The 19,629-nt window shown below is 39.5% G+C and overlaps 1 pseudogene; it reads right to left on the bottom strand.

The window, feature by feature from the left end:
• Positions 1-10,575: 10,575 nt before the first annotated feature.
• LOC106734153 (60S ribosomal protein L23 pseudogene) lies at positions 10,576-11,000 on the bottom strand (annotated as a pseudogene).
• Positions 11,001-19,629: the final 8,629 nt, after the last annotated feature.

The raw sequence follows: 19,629 nt of genomic DNA, 5'->3' as shown, positions 1-19,629 counted from the left end.
CATAGGAAGAGTTTGGGATGTGAACCCAGGATTTTCTCATCTGGATTCGGTTGCATAATTACTGCATCACTGTCTAGCCCAGAATACCAATTGTTACTTTTCTTTTCCAAAGGCATCACTGACCCTTACCCATCCTTGTTTTCTGACCTCATCTCAATTCTGACCACTTTAAATTCTGTCTTCTTCACCTCCCACAAGGATACGGTAGCATCTATAAGCATTTCCTTTCAAGGGTAGGTTGAGTCTGTTTCCTCTTCTGACATTGCTTTAGTTCAGACCAGGGTGATTGTTACTTATCTCTTTCTTTGTTCTTTGTTTTTGTGCATCCAACTCCACTTCCCTTCTAGTCCTCATCCTTCTGCCATAGTTTTCTTGTAAAGTCAGCACTCATTCCATTCACCCTCCTAGTGCCTAACACTTTACCTGTCACATAGTCCCAATTCCTATGCCTGACCTCATGTCATAGCCCCAATTTCTTCACGAATGGCACCTCGTCTTCATAGACTACCCTCTGTGCACTCTAGGTTCAGCCAGAATAGATGGGTCTGGTCCAGAAGGAGCATATTCCATTTCTTCATGCCTTTGCTTATGTTGTTCCGTTTGCCTGGAATAATCTAGGGGGAAAAGAAAACTTTTGATCTTTGAAGACTTAGCTCAGATATTACTTCCTCCTTTGAAACCATAACCTTAGCCATCAAATTTGTATTTTTTTTTTTTGAGAGGTTTTTGCTATAGGGTGCGTGCACTCGCCCGAAAGATAGAAAGAGACAGAGAGAGACAGAAAGCGAGAAATTACCACCCAGGGGGGATGACCACGCTGCAATCCCTTCTCCTCCATTCTCCTCTCGGGATCTTGGGCACACACACACGTGCCTGGCGTGAGTTTAAGGCACTGGGTCTGGGACTCGAACCACAGTCAACTACATGGGAGTCCAATGGCATAGCCATTGTGCCAGCTGCTGGTACCTCGAATTTGTTATTTCTATCTTTGCTCTCAGAGCGTTATTTATATCTCTGTTGTAGCTTTTATCATTAATATATAATAATTTTGTCTTCATTTGTAAAATGGGGTTAATGATAGTACTTGTCTCCCGGGGCTTTTGTGGGGATGAATGAGTTAATACCTACACTGCAATAGACCAGGCACTGTTGGGTGTGCAGTTTGTTATAACATGCGTTAATGGCTGTTACCAGCATGCACCATGTCCTCACTGAGACTGGTAGCCAGGGGGATAGAGGCGGGTCTTATTCATTTATGTGGAGCACCTTGCTCAGCAGCTGTGATTAGAATTTAACTGTAGTATTTAACCCCTCACTGTATTACCTCATAAACAGATTTATGAAGCTACAGAAACTTGCTGAATTTTAAAAGATTCTTTTCCGCTATAGGAAAATATTTTGATAGGTGGTTAGTTGAAAAGAAAGCTAAGAGATCTGAATAACCCCCAAGATATGTTGTAACACTAGCACCCCTTAGCTGGGACCCTTGTACTTTGTTGTCAGATACGACATTTACAAGAAAATTCTCGAACTCTTGGGGCCTCAGTGCTCAGAAGACTCTCAGTGCCATGGACTTGTCCTGCTTGGGTGTCTTGAAGGAGAAGGCTACTTAGTTTTGAGATCATCTAAAATGTAGTTTTCCTTTACCAGATAGTCCAAGACTTAGGATACAGGCCACATCTGTAGTCCCTTCTACACCATAACTATAGTTGTAACTCCTCTTCAAAGGAAGTAATTGCACCTCTCCAGCCTCATATCCTGTGACCCCCTTCTCCTCCCACCAGTGATAATTGGGCCATTGGTAGAACATGGACCAGGTGAGCAAACGAGAGCTTTTCCCAACAGATCTGACTAATTTGGACCAATCATATTCTCTAAGGGAGTTTTATTGTGAGCTAAAGAGTAAGCTGCATGATTGGTAGAAGGCAGACAAAGAGGCCATGAGGCCATAGGACCTTGGCCAATTATGAGTGACAAACAAAAAACCTATAATTAAGCAAAGCCCATAAGATTTGTGCAGTAAAGGGTAAGGTAATTAGTAGATAGTGGCAGAAACATTGGGCAGTCACAGGAAACCAAGACCATGAGAACAATTACCCAGATCCTGAACCCTTCCCCTTCTCATTTTACTTTTCTGACCCCATGAGTCCCATTAAGGACCAGCTACATAACTTGCAGGGCCCAGCAAAAAAATGAAAATACATGGTTCTTTGTTTAAAAGTTAAGAATTTGAAGAATGTCAGCTTTACTGGAAGTGAACCAAGCAAGTCTCTTTCTATGCAACTGTAATAGTTTGGCTAAAATATTCTTCCATTAGGTCTTAATTCCTTCATTTGTAAATAATCTGGCTTTGAAGTGGGAACAATTTGCGGTTTCTTTTTAACTCCCTTGGTATTTTATTCTTAACCTCAAGGCCCTTAGCCTTTCTACAGTTCTGTGGTGGTTACTGAAAAATCCTCTTTTCTACCTGCCTAGAGGCTGAGTTATTTAAAAGCAGGTGGATGTCTGATTTATCTTCGTTGCCTTACAGCCTGCTTAGGCTCAATTCACTTTGTTAGACCAACTAACTAGCAAAAGGATCATCTCGTCTCCTGTTGAAGCAGGTCATTAGTAGTAATTAGCTGTATGACCAGGGTTAAAACTGATCTTCCCAGTTCTTGGGATAATCACTTGCATAAAATAGTCTTAGAATGATCACAGCAGGGCATGTCTGTCCTGATAAGGCCAAAATAGTATCCCCATGATCAGAGTCACCACTCATAGACATTAGTTTCAATAATTACAAAAAGAAAAAAGACTTATTGGACTCTTGAGTTGGTAAAGTGGTCTCATAGGTTATATCACATTTATTAAACACTTTAAGCCAGGAATTGTGCTAAGTACTTTTTCTACATTATTTTTCTTAACTTGATTCTCACCATAGACATGCACAATGAAAGAGGTACCATTTCGCCCACTGAACAATAGAAAAAACTAAGTACGTTGAGCAGAGGGATAAAAAATAGTAGATGGGGGCCAGCAGGTGATGTAGTTAAGGCACTGGATCCTACATGGCTGATTTTGTAGTTCGAATCCCGGACCTGGTGGCTTGAAAAACACAGTGGGTGCATGTGCTTGCATGTCCAAAGCCCCTAGAGAAGAATGTAAAAGGAATTGTAGCATGGCCATGCTCCCTGACACACACACACACATGCACGCGCACACACACACACAATCAGATGGTGCAGCCAAGTTTGTTTGATACCAGAGTCCACACTCATAGATTCTAACCTTTATTGCTTCATCAGTGAGGAATTTTCCCAAACCTAGAGAGTGGCCCTAGACAAATTGTCTCTACCACTATCCTCTCTTTCTTATTTGAGACGTTTATTCCAGATCCTTAAGGATTGTTACCTCTCCCACAGGTATCCATTGTCAGCCTGCTTCCCTATCACTCCTGATACTCAAAGACAAAAATTCTCTGCTAGACCCAATAGGAAGCTTAGTACTTGCATTTTTAAAATAGAGTCTGGAATATTCTTCTATACATAGATTTCTTAAAGAATTTTTAAAAAACTATTTCTCTTCCATGAAAGAGAGAGATAGAGACAGTTACCACCAAAAGGGTCCTCACACCATAATGCACCCCATGCCAATGCTGGCCCAACTCACATGCATGTGTGTACACACCCATAGTGCTTGGGGAGGTCCTGGGATATAAACCCAGGACCTTTCTCACATGGGTCTGGCTGCACCACTCCTGAGCTACCAGAATCTATATTTAATCTGAAACATAATGTTTCTAAACCTACAGCAATAACTCTAAAGTAGATGACTGGGCAGTCACTCCCAAAGGAAATATTCACGTTTTGCATTTTGTGAAATCCATGAACATTTTTGTGTTATTTTCCATAATATGTATATGTCAATATTAAAATACTATTTTAAATTACTTGCATTAAATTCAATTGGAGTACAAATCTTATTATTTAATTCTACCTCCCTACATATATCTAGCAATAAAAATGGTACTCTAAAAATAAGTGCCATATTTATATTGTGGATTCTTACATTCACTGACTCATCTCTGAATTCTGTATTTCTAGAAGTTTAAAAGGAGTAAATGAAAAGATTGTTTGAAGTGAAATTGGGGCATCTGAGAGTGAGCAGATGGTAGGGGGATAAGGTGTCTTTCGTGTGGCCTCAGTTCATACCTTGCTGGCTTGTTTTGCTGGAGCTGCCTCAGGTGTCAGGCTATAGAGTGACATACTAAGAAGCAAGAATGAGATGGGTGCTCGCCCTTGTGTGTGAGCTCTTCAGCAGGCACCAGACATAGGGACTGGAGTCTTCAAAGGACCACTGAAACTGGAACATGTCTAAAAAAGAGACTCACAACCATGACAGAAAAATAATATCCAACACTACTGGAGCACTAAAAAACCTCACAATTTTTTTAAATGTTTTATTGAATACATAGGGAAGACATTCTGATTTTTTTTTTTTTTAGGTTTTTGCCATTTTAGAGTTTTACCATAGGACATGTGCATTCACCAGACAGAGAGAAAGGGAAAGTGAGAAATCACGCCCCCTCCAGGGGTATGGCCAGGCTGCAGTCCCTTATCCGCCATTCTCCTCTTGGGATTTTGGACATGCATGCATACATGCCTGGTTTGATTTTTGAGGTGCCTGATCTGGCCACATGGGAACCCTGCAATTTAATCTCTGTACCACCAGTTGGCCCTAGAAGACTTTTTTTCCCCCTCTCATTTGCTAGAAGGCTTATGTACTTGCCAGACAGAGGGAAAATGAGAAATCATCCCCTGTGGGGCATAGTCATAACATAATCTTTTCTCCTTCATCTCTCCTTGCTTTTGGGATTTTAGATACATGTACCCAGTATATTTTTCAAACTACCAGGTCTGGGACTTGAACTGTGCTTTTGGCCATGTGAGATACAGCTGCCTTAACTACCATGCCACAGGCTGGCCCATAAAAGCCTTTTGAGGTATCAATACTATCTGAATTTTACAGATTGGGAAATTGTGGCCTAAAGAGATGAACTGGCTTGGCCAATGTCACAGTAATAACTAGTAAATTACTTACCAGCATTATTGACTGCCAGCTCAATTGCCAGTCCCCTTTGCTTGCTGATAGAGCCATGACAAAGTGAATCCTTTTCTAAAAGGCCATGTCTTTCAAGAGTCTGGGTCTCGGGAACCAGCAGTTAGCGTAATGGCTATGTCGCTGGACTCCCACATAGTCGACCACGGTTCGCGTCCCGGACCCAGTGGCTTAAAACTCACGCCAGGCGCGTGTGTGTACGTGCCCAAGATCCCGAGAGGAGAATGGAGGAGAAGGGATTGCAGCGTGACCATCCCCTCTGGGGGGTGATTTCTCGCTTTCTGTCTCTCTGTCTCTCTCTGTCTGTCTGGCGAGCGCACGTGCCCTATAGCAAAAAAAAAAAAAAAAAAAAAAAAAAACCTCTCCAAAAAAAGAGTCTGGGTCTCTTACCAGCCCTAAGCACAGATGATGAACCTTCATTGGCTTAAGTCATTCATGGTCATCCTAATATCTTTTCTAAATGATTGGTTTTGGCAGGGCAAAGAGATGAGATGAAAAGTGTTCCTTGTTCTTGAAAAGACATGATTGTTTACACAAGGCGCTTAGACCTGTAGCACACATTGCACAGGGCCCAGATGTTGTCAGCCTCCCTCAGAGAGGGCTTATCCTTTCTTCTGATCAGCAAATGGCAGGACAACTGATCATGTTTAACCAGTTCAGGAACTAGGCAGGGTTAAGGCTGGTTGTAGTTTCTGAAAGGTTTTACCTACCTCTAATCTAGTCCTAAAACATAATTTTCAAGATCTTTTGACTGAGCCTGGTGTGTTCACTGGGGCACCTTCCTTTGGTAGTTTTGAACTCCAGTCCTCATCTGTATCATCGTGCGACTACAGAAAGCCCCCTCAGCTTGTCAGAGGTTTTCTTCTTAGCTACGTAGTCTCATGCACCCTTCAGCTTCAAATCATGGAGGTGTCTTGGGAAAACAATTGTTCATCTGGCAGGCTCATTTCTCTATCTTTTCCTCCCTACCTGGGTATTAGCCCCTTCTCTCTTTAATTTTGTCTTTCAGGATCATGAGACTGCCCATGGTCTTTGGATTTTCAGTCCCCGAGCAGTGACCCTGTGCTCAGTCAGGCAAAGTCCAGGTGGTCATCTTCTTGCCCTGAGATCAGATTTGGCAAATACTCTCAAGGACAAAAGGCTGCTGAAGTCAGCACACCTCTCCACAGTTGTCCTTGTCCTCAAATCCTGTACCCTTTGGTCCCTAGTCTATCAGCAGTTTTAAATGCCTTTCAACAGAATAGGTTTACTTTTTAACCAGGTTTGTTTTTCTCAAAGGAGCATTGATCAACTGTAAGCTATGCTGTGTCTGCTATGTCTTATGTAACAGGGACGCCTGTTGTTTTTTTAAATCAGATGATGTATTGGGTTGTCAGGAAAGTCATGACACATTTTTGCATAGTAAAATATAAAAATACATCATGACTTTCCCAATGACCTAATAAAATGATAATCTATTCTTACAGTTTTTTTCTTTTTAAGTTTATTATTCAAGGGTAAGAAACACAGTACCCTCCATTCAGGTGCATGCAATCCACCCCATCTTCTGCCATCCCTGGGTCATAGGTATATGTGTGCCCAGTGTGTTCAGGAAGGTCTCCAGACACAAACCTAGAACCTGTCCATGTCAATCAGCCTCACAGAGAGCATCATGTTTTAACAGTGCACTACTGTCCAGCTCCCTCTTACCTTTTTTTTTTTAAAATGTTCAGTTTTACAGAAAAGTCAAGAATAGTGAATCAATTTTATATATTCACCACTTACATTTAAAAAGGATCATTATAGTTTGCTATATGTGCTCTCATATATATATATTTTTTCTTTTTTTCTTTATTCATGGTAGAGGGAGAGAGCAAAGAACATCCTTTGCAGGGTCTGCTCACTCCATGATCCTCTTTCTCCAGTCCTCCTTCCTGTCACATCTCAGGCATTTCCATGCACATCTCAGGCCGACCAGGCTAGTATTCAAACTGTAGTCACCATGTGGAATTCAGCTTCTCCTGAGCAGCATATTACCACTGTGCCACAGAGCCAGTCCTCTTCTCACTTTCACTGGGTTATTTCAAAATAATTTACAAATTTATGATCCTCTCATCAAACATAATTCAGCCTATATCTTCTAAAACTAAGAAAATTCCCCAATACCGCAATACCATTATTGTACCTAAAAATTTAACAGTAGGGCCAGCCCGTGGCATGGTGGTTAAGATGGCTGAATCCCACATGACCAACTGTGCAGTTCTAGTCCCAGACCTGGTAGCTTGAGAAACACACTAGGCACGTGTGTGCATGCCCTAAATTCTGAATGGGGGGAGAAATGGAGGAGAAGAGATTGTGGCGTGACCATTTCTCATTGGGAATGCTTACTTATTTTCTTTTTCTCTGTCTCTGTCTCTCTCTAGCAAGTGTGTAAGCTTTCAACAAGTAAAAAAAGTTAATAATTTCCTTCTATCTGGTTCATGATAAAATTTTTTCCTGTTAGCTCAGAAATATCATCTGTACTAGTTTCTTCTAAATAAGGTAAAATCGTGCAATGATTTTCTTTTTTTCTTTCTTTCTTTTTTTTTTTTTTTTGGAGAGGTGTTTGCTATAGGGTGTGTGTGCTTGCCAGAAGGACAGAGACACAGAAAGTGAGAAATCACCCCCCAGGGGGATGGCCATGCCACAATCCCTTCTCCTCTATTCTCCTCTTGGGATCTTGGACACGTACGAACACGCACCCGGCATGAGTTTAAGCCTCTGGGTCCAGGACTCAAACCACAATCAACTACATGGGAGTCCAGTGAAATAGCCATTATGCCATCCATCTTCTGGTCCCAATGATCTTTCTTTTAATCTAGAACTCTTAGTTTTTAATTGCCGGAGAGAGAAAAAAGCAGCCCCCGTGTGTGCAGTTATGCTGCAATCCCTTCTCCATTTCTCCATCCTATCAGGATTTTGGACACACATGTTCACTTCATTGGTGACAGCTTCCTATCTTACATTATGAGGATGGAGGAACACATAAAACCCTGCACTGGACGGACAAGACTGATAGCAGCTTATTAGTCTCCTGTACTCAGACTGGGGGAGTGGACACAAGGGTTGCACTCCGGAATAGAGCAAACCACTGGGAGCTGTGGGAAGCTGACTTTGAAGTATCAAGAAGGTGGAGCGCCCCCTGACTTTCTCGGGAAGATGTGTATTTACATAATTACTAGAAATGGCAGGGACCTAAAACCTTCTACTTGGTAACATAACAAGAACTGTTCCTGGTCCGTCAATAAGGAAGGTTGCTTGGCTAGAGGATCTTATCTGTGGAAGCAGAGTGGGGAGGAGAACTCACACTTCAAGGCCCTCCTGATTTCACAGACATTAGGGCAATGCATAGTAATGAGTCTTAATTTAGAACTTATACAGCAGTAAAATTTGTATGTGTTTCAGAAGTCAGAACTCTCTAAAAAGAAATCCTTATTCTTCCTACCTTGTTTCCCACATTGATAGCCTTTTTGGTTAGTTTCTGATTTATTTTTCTAGTGTTTCTTTGAGGGAAATTATAAGCACATAAGCAAATTTCTTGTTCTCTTTCATCTTCTCTATCTACTTATGTTTGTCATTTTCCCCTTCCATTTTAAAACAAAAATCATACTTACATGTTATTCTGCATCTTTGTCTTTCTGGGAGTTTATCTCCCTAGTAAACTCTAAAATTGGGATTGCTCCCACTTCTGGGTATCTATCCAAAGGACAGGAGAATGCTCAGTCGGAAGAGTACTTGCACATCAATATTTATTGCAGCATTGTTCAAGATCACTAAGACATGGAACCAATCCAAATGTCCACAAACAGATGAATGGATTGAAAAAGTGTGGCACATATACTCTATGGAATACTATTCAGCCATAAAAATCAACAAGACCCTGGCATTTGAGAGAAAGTGGTCGAATATGGAAGATTTATTGCTGAGTGCAGCAAACCAGGCTATAAAAGAAAGATATTATATGTATCCACTTAATATACACCAACTATCTACATTCTATTGTAGAGATTGAAATATTGGAAGACATAAAAGCAGTGAAAGTAGATATAGATGCTGAAGACAGTGTGGAATGGGGTGGGGAGAAAGGAAGAGTATAGAGAAGGATAGCAGAGAACAAATAGAGAAGCATGACATTTATGGGACACAGAAATGGCTTATTACCTATTGGTGATAACATGTATAGTATTCTCACCTGGACCAGTCTGAGAAGTATTTCATGTTAGGTAAATTCTCTTTATAAGCCAAATGATGTATAGTGTTTGAATGTTTTTAAAAAAAAAAAAAAAAGAATAAAAAAAAAATCTGAAAAAAAAATAAAAGCTATTTGATGATGCTATGGATAGTAACGTCTTTGTTTTGACTGATATGCATGATAATCGTGTTGGAAAAAAATGTTATACACTGTAAAGATACGTGATTAAATGTAATATAAAAAAGAGAAAAAAATTGGGATTGCTGAATTGAAGGGTAAATTTATGTATAATTTTGTTAGACACTGACAAATTCCTTCCCATGTAGGGTTGTGCTGTTTTTCATACCCAACAGCTACTCATTCAACAAGAGTATGTCTCCAAAATTTTTATTTTTTTTCCAATCTAAGAAATGTTATTATCTGTAAGCTTTTATTTATATTTCTCATCTGAATGAAATTTGTGAATCTTTTGGTGCATTTAATTACTATTATGTTTATTTTTCTCTGAAGTATTTGCTTAGGCATTTTGTTCATCATTTTCATGAGTTTCTGGGTTTTTTTTTTTTTCATCTGTTGGGTCATCGTGAAAGTCATGACGCCTTTTTGCACAGAAAAGCAAAAACAAATGCATCATGACTTTCTCAACAATCTAATAGATTTTTAAGAATTCTTTATACATTGAATATATCAGTTCTTTTTATAATATAAATATCAAATGTTTACCCCCAGTTGAACTTTTCTTTTTAACTTATGATGTTCTTGGCTATTCAAAATATTTTATGTTAATACATTTTAATTTAATAATATTTTATTTCTGAATTTTCTTCATTTCCAGGTAATAGATTAATTCACCCATGTTTTCTCCATGTACGTGTGATTTCTTTTTCATAATTGAATCTTCAGTCCATTTGCAGTTTTTCCTGGTTTGTGGTATGAAGTATGGATTCAATTTTAATTCTTTATAAATGATTGATCAGTTGTCCTACTACTTGTTATGAAAGTCTGTTTCCCAAAAGATTCTTTATAGAATCTTAAATTTCCCCATGTACTTTTTTGTGGTATTTTTCAAATTTACTAACAGTATTCATTTCCTGGTTCATATTGAAAGTTTTCTTTCTTTATTTCTGCTCTGGAAAAGTTCAGACAGCTTGGGAGTGTCTGGTCTCTGGAGGTTTGGTAGAATTTCTTTTTTTTTTTTTTTCCTTGGGAGCAAATAGTTTTTTAATGTTTTGGGTATTTTTTTTTTTTTTAAAAACACTGGAGAATCATGCGATGCTGCCAGTATTAGATGCAATCCTGGGCCACAAGTCTGCGCACTCCTTTGCCACTGATCCCGTGATGGCAGAACTTTTCATTTCACCTTTATTGTTTACTATGACCCTTGCATTATCTTCAAAATAAAGAAATACGCCATTTTTTTCTCCGGTATGACTTTTGTTGTCGAATTAACCACTGCTGGATGCACTTTCTTCCTGAGCTCTGGTTTGCCTTTCTTGACCGTGGTCATCGCCATGTCACCCATGCCAGCAGCAGGAAACCTGTTCAGCCACCCCTTGATCCCCTGCACAGAGCTAATATACAGATTTTTGGCTCCTGTGTTGTCAGCACAGTTGATCACGGTGCCTACTGGAAGACCTAGGGAAATCTGGAACTTTGCCCCAGAGGACCCACCACGTCCTCGCTTTGACATCTTGAACACCGGAAAAAGACAGAAAGGTTTGGTAGAATTTCTGAGAAACCATAAGAACGTAGTACTTTTTTTCTTTTCTTTAAAGAATTATTATTTTTTAAATTTAACTTTAATTTGACCAGTGAGGTACTGAGTGAGTGAGTGAGAGAGAGAAAGAAAGCAAGAAAGCAAGCCACCAGGTCCAGGGCTTGAACCATGGTCAGCCATGTGGGATTTCAGCATCCTTAACCACTACCCACCTGCCAACCTTAAGAACATAGCGCTTTTTGAGGGTTGTAGCACCTTGATAAATTTCCCTATTTTTTCTCTGGGACTTTTTCTCTTTAATCTTTACTGTATTTAGTCTTGACATTTTGTTTCCAAGAGAATTACCTATTTCTTCTAGGTTTTCTAATTTATTTTCATAGAGTTTTTCAAAATAATTTATTTAGCTTAAAATATTTTCTTTCTTTCAATAGTAATTGCCCTTTTATTATGTGTTATTTTGTGGAAGTGTACTTTCCCCCTATATTATTTTTGAGTATTTTTGATTATTAATAGTTTCCCTGTTGATTTTTCCAAGAAATAAGTTTTTTAAAAAAAACTTACGATTATTTTGTATATTTTAACTATTAATTTCCCAGTTGAGTCTGTTTCAAAATAAAAAATTAATCTTTAAATAAGTAAACATAGGCAATCTAGCCTTATTGTACCAGAGGAAAGGAGAGATCCCTACTAGAGGCCTGCAGATGGCATGGAGGTTAAGGTAGCTGTATACCACATGGCTGACAGAGCAGTTTGAATTTCTGACCCAGCAGTTTGTAAAACACAGGGCACATTTTCATGTGTGACCAAGAGGAGAAGGGATTGTGGCATGGCTATTGACCATGGGGGGGGGGTGATTTCTCACTTCTTTCTCTCTCTGGTGCATATATGCAAAACTAAAAATTTTTTTAAAAATTTTAAAGATCCCTATTCTGCTAAACTCAGCCTTTATAAATTTCTTCATCTATGTCTTGGATTTTAAAAGTCTGCTGATCTATTGAACTATGGATAGTGGCATTTTTCAAACCTCCTCCAGATTTGGCTGAGTTCTCAGTGTTGATAGGTACTATTCATCTTTGTTTGTCTACGTGTTCCACAGATAAAAAAGGTCGAAACTCCAAAGGTCCTGCCTCAAGCAGAATGCCTTTGATGTTTGGAGAAAAAGAACCTACACATCAAGAATAGAAATTGCTTTCCACACTAATGGGAAATCACTGTTCTTCCTATTCCCAAATCTGAGGCTCACTAGGGATTCTTAGTAGTAAATATCCTATGAGCCTTGGGAAAAATGGGCCTGGGAATGAGAAGATGTATATTGGACAAACAGACGATGAGTTCTCACTCGTACTCCTACCTCCCTGTCCAATTCCTCCCTCTGGGTAGGCTCCTCCTTTTTTTACCCACCTTCAATGCATCAGTTGTTGGACATCCAAACTCAGTGAAGCCCTGTTGTAGATTTCGTAATGGTACAGTTTAGTTAACTTTTCTTTTAAAATTTTCATTATGGAAAATCATGATTGTACACAGAGGTCAAGCAAGTGACAGAATGAACTATGCATACTGATGGCACCGATCATTGACGTCCTGCCAACCTCATTTCATCTTCCACCTCATCACATCATCTGTGAACTCTTCAGACACAGCCCTTGAAAACAACTCAAGATGCCATTTTCACACTTAACAAAACCACTAGTTAACGTAATACCCAGTAAAAGGCCATGTTCCATAACTGTCCTAAAATTTTATTCTATTTTTAAAAATTGAATGAGGATTCAAATGAAATGCATTCAAATATTTAATGATTCAGAAAATGCAGACCAGTTTGGAATTTGATCTACTAGGTAGAAGCCTGAATAATTAAGTCACTTATAAATTCTGTAACTTTCAGGTGCATGCAGACACAAAATAATGCCTTTTTTTTTTAGAAAATAAATGCAAACATTTTAATTTTGTACTACTAATAACTTAAGAATGGCTGTCTTGAAAGTGTCAAAAGTACCTGAAAGCAATTTATTCTAAGCTCTAAAATAATAACACTTACTGTTTATTTTCTGATTTTAAAAGCAATTTAATTTGGGGCCAGCAGTTAGCGTAATGGCTATGTCACAGAACTCCCATGTAGCTGACTGTGGTTCGAGTCCTGGACCCAGTGGCACACGATGGGTGCGTGTGCCTGTGTGCCTGAGATCCTGAGAGGAGAATGGAGGAGAAGGGATTGTGGTGTGGCCATCCCCCGCTGGGGGGTGATTTCTCGCTTTCTATCTCTGTCTCTCTCTGTTTTTCTGGCGAGCACATGCACCCTATAGCAAAAACCTCTCCAAAAAAAAAAAAGCAATCTAATTTTATTGCTAAGGCTTGGAAAATACAAAACTTAGCAAGAAGAAAATATATCACTTAATTCTATTACTCAAGTAATTCATGTTTTATCATGTAGCTTTGAGATAACTTTAAGTTTGTATTTATTTTAAAATTAAATAATTCTTTACATAGTTTTCTTTTCTATTTAATGGCATAGTTAATGACCATAATACCATGTTTTTAAATAGCCTTTAAAAAGATTCTTAATGGCTACATAACAGTCCATAATATGGATGGGTTTATTCTATTATCTAGTTCTGTAAGGTTGACTATTGAGTGTATTTACATTGTTTGCAAGGTAATTTACAATTCATTCTCCTGGCACATAAATATGAGCTTTGCCTTTTTCTTTCTTTTTTTTTTTTTTGGATTTTTGTCATAGGGTACATGTACTCATTGGAGAGAGAGAGAGAGATAGAAAATGAGAAATCCCCCTCCAGAGGGGCTAGCCACACCACAGTCCCTTCCCCTCCATTCTCCTCTTAGGATTTCCGGCATGCACACACATGTGCCCAGCGTGATTTTCAGGCTGCCAAGATTGAGGCTTAAGCTGTGGTCAGCCACATGGGAGTCCAGTGCCTTAAATACCATACTACTAGCTGGCCCATGAGCTTGCATTTTTATAATTTTAGGAACTGGGGGTTACTAAGTTTAGGATAATGAATTTAAAGCTCATTGATACAAATTTCCAAATCATAGTCATAAAGACTTCAACAATCAACATGTGATTTGTGAAACAAAAGGGTCTGTATGGGGCAGAGTTGTGGTGTGATAGGTCTGAAAGCCAAAAAGGAGCAATATAATATAGCCTGGATCCCTTAGGTTGATTCCCATGTGTTCTCCAAGCCACACAGACTGGGTGAGCCCTTTCCTTTCTGGTGAAGAAGTCCCAAGATAGATGCTCTAAAAATGTTGCGAACTGGAAAAATAACCAGATTAGAGTGAAAAGAGGATTGTATTTATCCTGTTGCTTTTTCAGGTCTTGTGGTTCATCTGAGTCATGTGTATGAGCCAGTAGCGGCTAGCTTCGTATCTTAGACATAATTCTAAGATGTCTCCTAAGACCCACACTTGCTGGTGTATATGCTCTGTATAATCTCCTGGACTGTGAATATGATGGATTTATCTGGATTTAAGAAAGAACAGTTATTCAGGTGGGCCCAAAATAACCCTTTAAACCTGGGCCTACAGATCATAGACTAGAGAAGTTATATTTGAAGTGTGAGATGGATTTGACAGTAGGAAGATCTCCATAGCTGTCTTAGGAAATGGAGTAGGCCACATGGTCAAGCATGGTGGGCAGCCTTGAGGAATTGAGAATAGCTCAGACAGAGAGACCTCAGACCTGTAACTGCAAGTAACTAATGTCTGCCAGCTGCTTAATGGAGTTTGGCAGTAGATCTTTCCCCAGTTGAGTCTCCAAATGAGGACTCCGCCAGCCAGAATTTTAATTTCTGCCTTAGAGACCCTGAACAGAGAATCCATCATAGCTATGCCATACTCTTTACTCATGCAAACTATGAGATAGTAAATGTATATTACTTTAAGTGCTAAGTTTGTAATGATGGACTTCCACCATCATCAGGGCAGACAAAAATGAAATGTGACAGGCTGTACACTGGCACCTGAAGTTTCTGTCTAGATGCAACAAACATCTGCTTGTATTTTATTGGCCAATGCAAATCACATGGCCACACCTAATTTCAGAGCAAGGGATGTAGAGGAAAACGAAAATCTCTGTGAACGGTTAATGTTCACCACTCTATGCTAGAGTGGACACTAGGCCCCAACCAAGCTTGCTGGTGGGTAAGTCTGCTGATGGTTCTTTACCTAGGTTCTATGCTACCAAGGTGAGATTGACTGATTTTCTCATTTGCTAATGGCCACAAAGAGATGTTTTTCTTTTGAGCTCTTTTTAAAATTTTTTTTCTTATAGTTAATATATATTTTCTAATTGCCAGAGGGCATATGCAATAACCAGAGAAAGAAAAAGGGACAGTGAGAAAGCATCCCCTCCAGTGGTATGTGGCAGGCAACAATTCTTTTTTCACCAATTCTCCATCCTGTCATGATTTAGGGCGTGCATACACATGAGCCTGGTATGGTTTTCAAGCTCCCAGGGCTAGGATTCAAACCTTAGTTGGCCATGTGGGATCAAGTTCTCTTAATCTTATAGGTTATGAGGCTGGTGCTCTTCTGTATTCCTTTGATCCACGCTCTGGAGCCAGTACTTTTGTTTGTTTGTTTGTTGAATATTATATCTAAAACATCAGGCATTATAAACTATCTCTAAAGGTGTCTCCCATCTCTGTACATTTATGTTACTCTTCCCATCAGTACATGGAGTTGTTTCTCTTCACCTTAAAACTGAACTTGTTTGACTGACTTTGATCAGTAGAGTGAGGCAAAAGTGGCCATGTGCCTAACAGGCCTAGTAGCTTCCACTTTTGCTCTCTTGAAAGCAAGCTACAGTATAAGGAGGTCTTGGCTATCCTACTGGAGAAGTCACATGGAAGGGAATATTGGAAAATAACAGGACACCTTGGATATTTAAGCCCTAGCTGAGTGGTCAGCTGAATGTAGTCATATGAGAGACCCTACCTGGAACTTAGATGAACTGGTCCTACCAGGCCCTGACCAAATTGTGGAACTATGAGCAAGTAAGCCATGAAGGTTTAGGAGTAATCTCTTAGCAACAGTAATTTGATCAGCTGTGTGTATGTCTTGTGCACATTTATAATATAATGCTTAATTCAGTGCTTAATAGTTATACAAATATGCAAATTATTTAGGGAGGTCAGAGCAGAGAGATGACTTTGTAGCCAGAGGCCTTGGGGAATGCCTTATAAAGAAGATAGTAACAGAAATGGTCTTTAAAGATTTTTAGCTCATTGTAATGTCATCGCTGTCAACTTGTAAACATCTATTTTCCTCAAGAGATACATATACTAACACACCACCACCACCAATAGTTCCTTCATATTAAGATTTAAATTAAAAAATCGTCTTTATAATTTGCTTGAATTCTTCTGTCCCATTGTGTACATTGAATGAATAGTGGAGTTTTAGGAGCAATTCCAGGGAGAGTACTTTGGGAGGACCTTTGCACTCTCAACCAACGTGTATCACTTAATCACTCTACTCTATTTACAGGGAGGTTTCTTCTACTTGTATTGGTCAGGGTGTACCTCTCTACCCTCCTATATCCACAGAATCACATATAGGGACAGTCTTCTCATTTGGATTGTACGTGTTGATTCATCCTTTGTAGGTCACTATGAGCCTTGATAAATTAGCTCAATAGAGACTTCGGTTTCATTGCCATCCATACACAAACTAACCCTGCATCTACTCTCTTGTCAAGCTCTTCCATCATTAAAATCTCAAACTTGCACTCAGCTGATATGAAAAGTATGCAGATAGATTTGCAAGACTAAGCCCAGGGAGGTTGAGGGCTCTGGGCAGACATTGGAATAAAATAAATTAGAATGTGTTTACTATGTGACCTGGCAGTTTCACTCCTAGTGTATATCCTCTGTCCAAGGTGACAGTATGCAAATATTTATGAGATGAAAAAAATGAAACCAGTCTATGTCTATGGACAGGAATAATAAGAATGGGTAAATGGCATATTCTTATATAGCAACAAAAATGAACTAGAACACATATATTAATATCCATAAATCTCAAATCAAATTGAGTGAAAAAAGCAAGGTGTTGAATAACATACAAAGTATGACACCATTTATAAATCTTTAAAACATGCAAAATAATACTATGTATTATTTATGGATATGTACATATGTAGAGAAGAATAAAATATTCATGGAAATGATAAACAGAAAATTCAGAATATTGGTTACCTCTTAGGATATAGAGGAGAAGGATTTTAAAAAGAATCAAAAAGAGCTTTAATCCTTTTTTAAAATTTTTATTTATTAAATTATTATAATTGTTATTATTTTAATTTACTGTAGGGCACCCATGCTCACCAGAGAGACAGAAAGAGAGGGAAAGTGAGAAAGCAAGCTGCCAGGTCTGGGACTCAAACCATAGTTGGCAATGTAGGAGTCCAGCACACTACCACCACCTGCTGGCCCCTAGGGCTTTAATTTTTATTGCAATATTTTATTTTTTTAAGCTGTAGGTACACAAGTATCAATATATCATTCATGATACCTTTTCATATGTCTAAAATATGTTTCTTAAGAAAATGAAAATAGGGGCTGGAAGGTGGCATAGTGATTAAGAGTGCTGGACTCTCATCACATGACCTACTGTAGTTCGAGTCCGGGACCTGAAGGCTTTTTTTTTTTTTTTTTAGAGGTTTTTGCTATAGGGTGCATGCACTCACCAGAAAGACAGAGACAGAGAGACAGAAAGCCAGAAATCACCCCCTGGGGGGGATGGCCACGCTACAATCCCTTCTCCATTCTCCTCTCGGGATCTTGGGCACGCACGCACATGCGCCCGTTGTGAGTTTAAGCCACTGGGTCTGGGACTCGAACAGTGGTTGGCTACGTGGGAGTCCAACAGCATAGTCTTATGCTAACTGCTGGTCCCAAAATAAAGCATTTTATTATTACCTTTTCCTATGCTAAATAGCTGATTAGAAGTGGCCATGTTCAGAGCGGGGCTTTGTGCATGAAGTATTACAACATCCCAGAGAGAAACTGCTGTCCTATTCCACACCACTTCTTTAACCTGGGTTGGCTGAGCTGAGCAAGTTTGCTTTTTTTTTTTTTTTGGAGAGGTTTTTTTTTTTTTTTTTTTTCGCTATAGGGCACGTGCGCTCGCCAGACAGAGAGAGACATAGAGACAGAAAGCGAGAAATCACCCCCCAGGGGGGATGGTCACACCGCAATCCCTTCTCCTCCATTCTCCTCTCGGGATCTTGGACACGGACGCACATGCGCCCGGCGTGAGTTTCAAGCCACCGGGTCCGGGACACGAACCGCGGTCGACTACGTGGGAGTCCAGCGACATAGCCATTACGCTAACTGCTGGTTCCCAAGTGTGCTTTTTGATCATAGGAGATAAAGTGTGTATGTTGTCATGTTGACCAATCCCTGAAGCCAGGAAAGAATTCCAAGAGGATGCCTCTCTGGTGTTAAGTCAGTGGTAATATCTTCTTAAGGATAAAAAGTTCAAATTGTCCATTCTATTTTCTCTCCTTGTAGAACACACAGACGGAAAAATAGTTTGGGTAGCATATATACATAGTCTATCTACTTAACTTTTCAAATATCTCTGCCCTCCTCTTTCTTTCCTGAGCATTGCTTGAGAGTCACCTCAGGTCTCTCTATCCTGGAATCCCTTCATGGGTTTTCTAATCACATACACTTTGAAAATCTCATTAACAAACAGCAGGGAAATTTTACTGGAGGTAATAAAACAGTTCATCCAAAGATGAGAAAATCAAGGCGGAGTCTTGTCTAGCATCCTGGTAAGGAGTAGATGAACCTTTTAGTCTGGGGTATAACTATACTTGGAAAAGGAATCCATGGTTGAAAAAAGTTCACAATTCTCACTCAGACTTCTTAGACTAGACAATATTTAGAAATTACAGCTAAAACCATGGGAAAATGTTTAACGGAATAGAATATATGCCAGAACGTGTATTACCTACTTTGTCCTATTGTGCATGGAGTGCCAAGAGATGCAGCCACAGTGTATTGAAATGATTAATTTTAAGAGTGCACTTGGGTGGGGGCCAGCAGGTGATATAGTGGTTAAAGCGCTGGACTCCCACATGGTCGACCACAGTTCAAGCCCAGGATCCAGCAACTTGAAAATCACTTCTGACTCATGTCATGCATGCCCAACATCCTGAGTAGAAAATGAAGGAGAAGGGATTGCAGTGTGGCCATCTAGGAGGGTGAATTCTTATGTTTCCCTGTCTGTCTCCCTCTCCAGCGAGTACACACACCCTATGGCAAAAACCTAAGGAAAATAAATTTTAAAGAAGTGATGCCTTTATTTAAAAGCAGAGACTCAGAAACTGCTCAGTGAAGTGTAGTGTTACTGAGACTACTATGCAGGTGGTGGGGAATAAGTTTATCTACTTATCTTTTCAGCTTATTGTCAAGAAGGAAATATTTATAACGGGAGTCTTCTAACCCTAGTTAGCCTTGCATCTGTTTGGGGGGGAAATGATTTCTCTCTTCTTCTTGGAAATGCCTGTGGATCTCACGTGACTGGAGTGAACTGACAGGAACATACTTTTGCAATAAATGAGACTGAGTTT

This window comes from Tupaia chinensis, unplaced genomic scaffold (genome assembly GCF_000334495.1).
Source record: "Tupaia chinensis unplaced genomic scaffold, TupChi_1.0 Scaffold149256_1, whole genome shotgun sequence".
NCBI lineage: Eukaryota > Metazoa > Chordata > Mammalia > Scandentia > Tupaiidae > Tupaia > Tupaia belangeri.
This window is presented reverse-complemented; position numbering and strand designations above follow the sequence as displayed.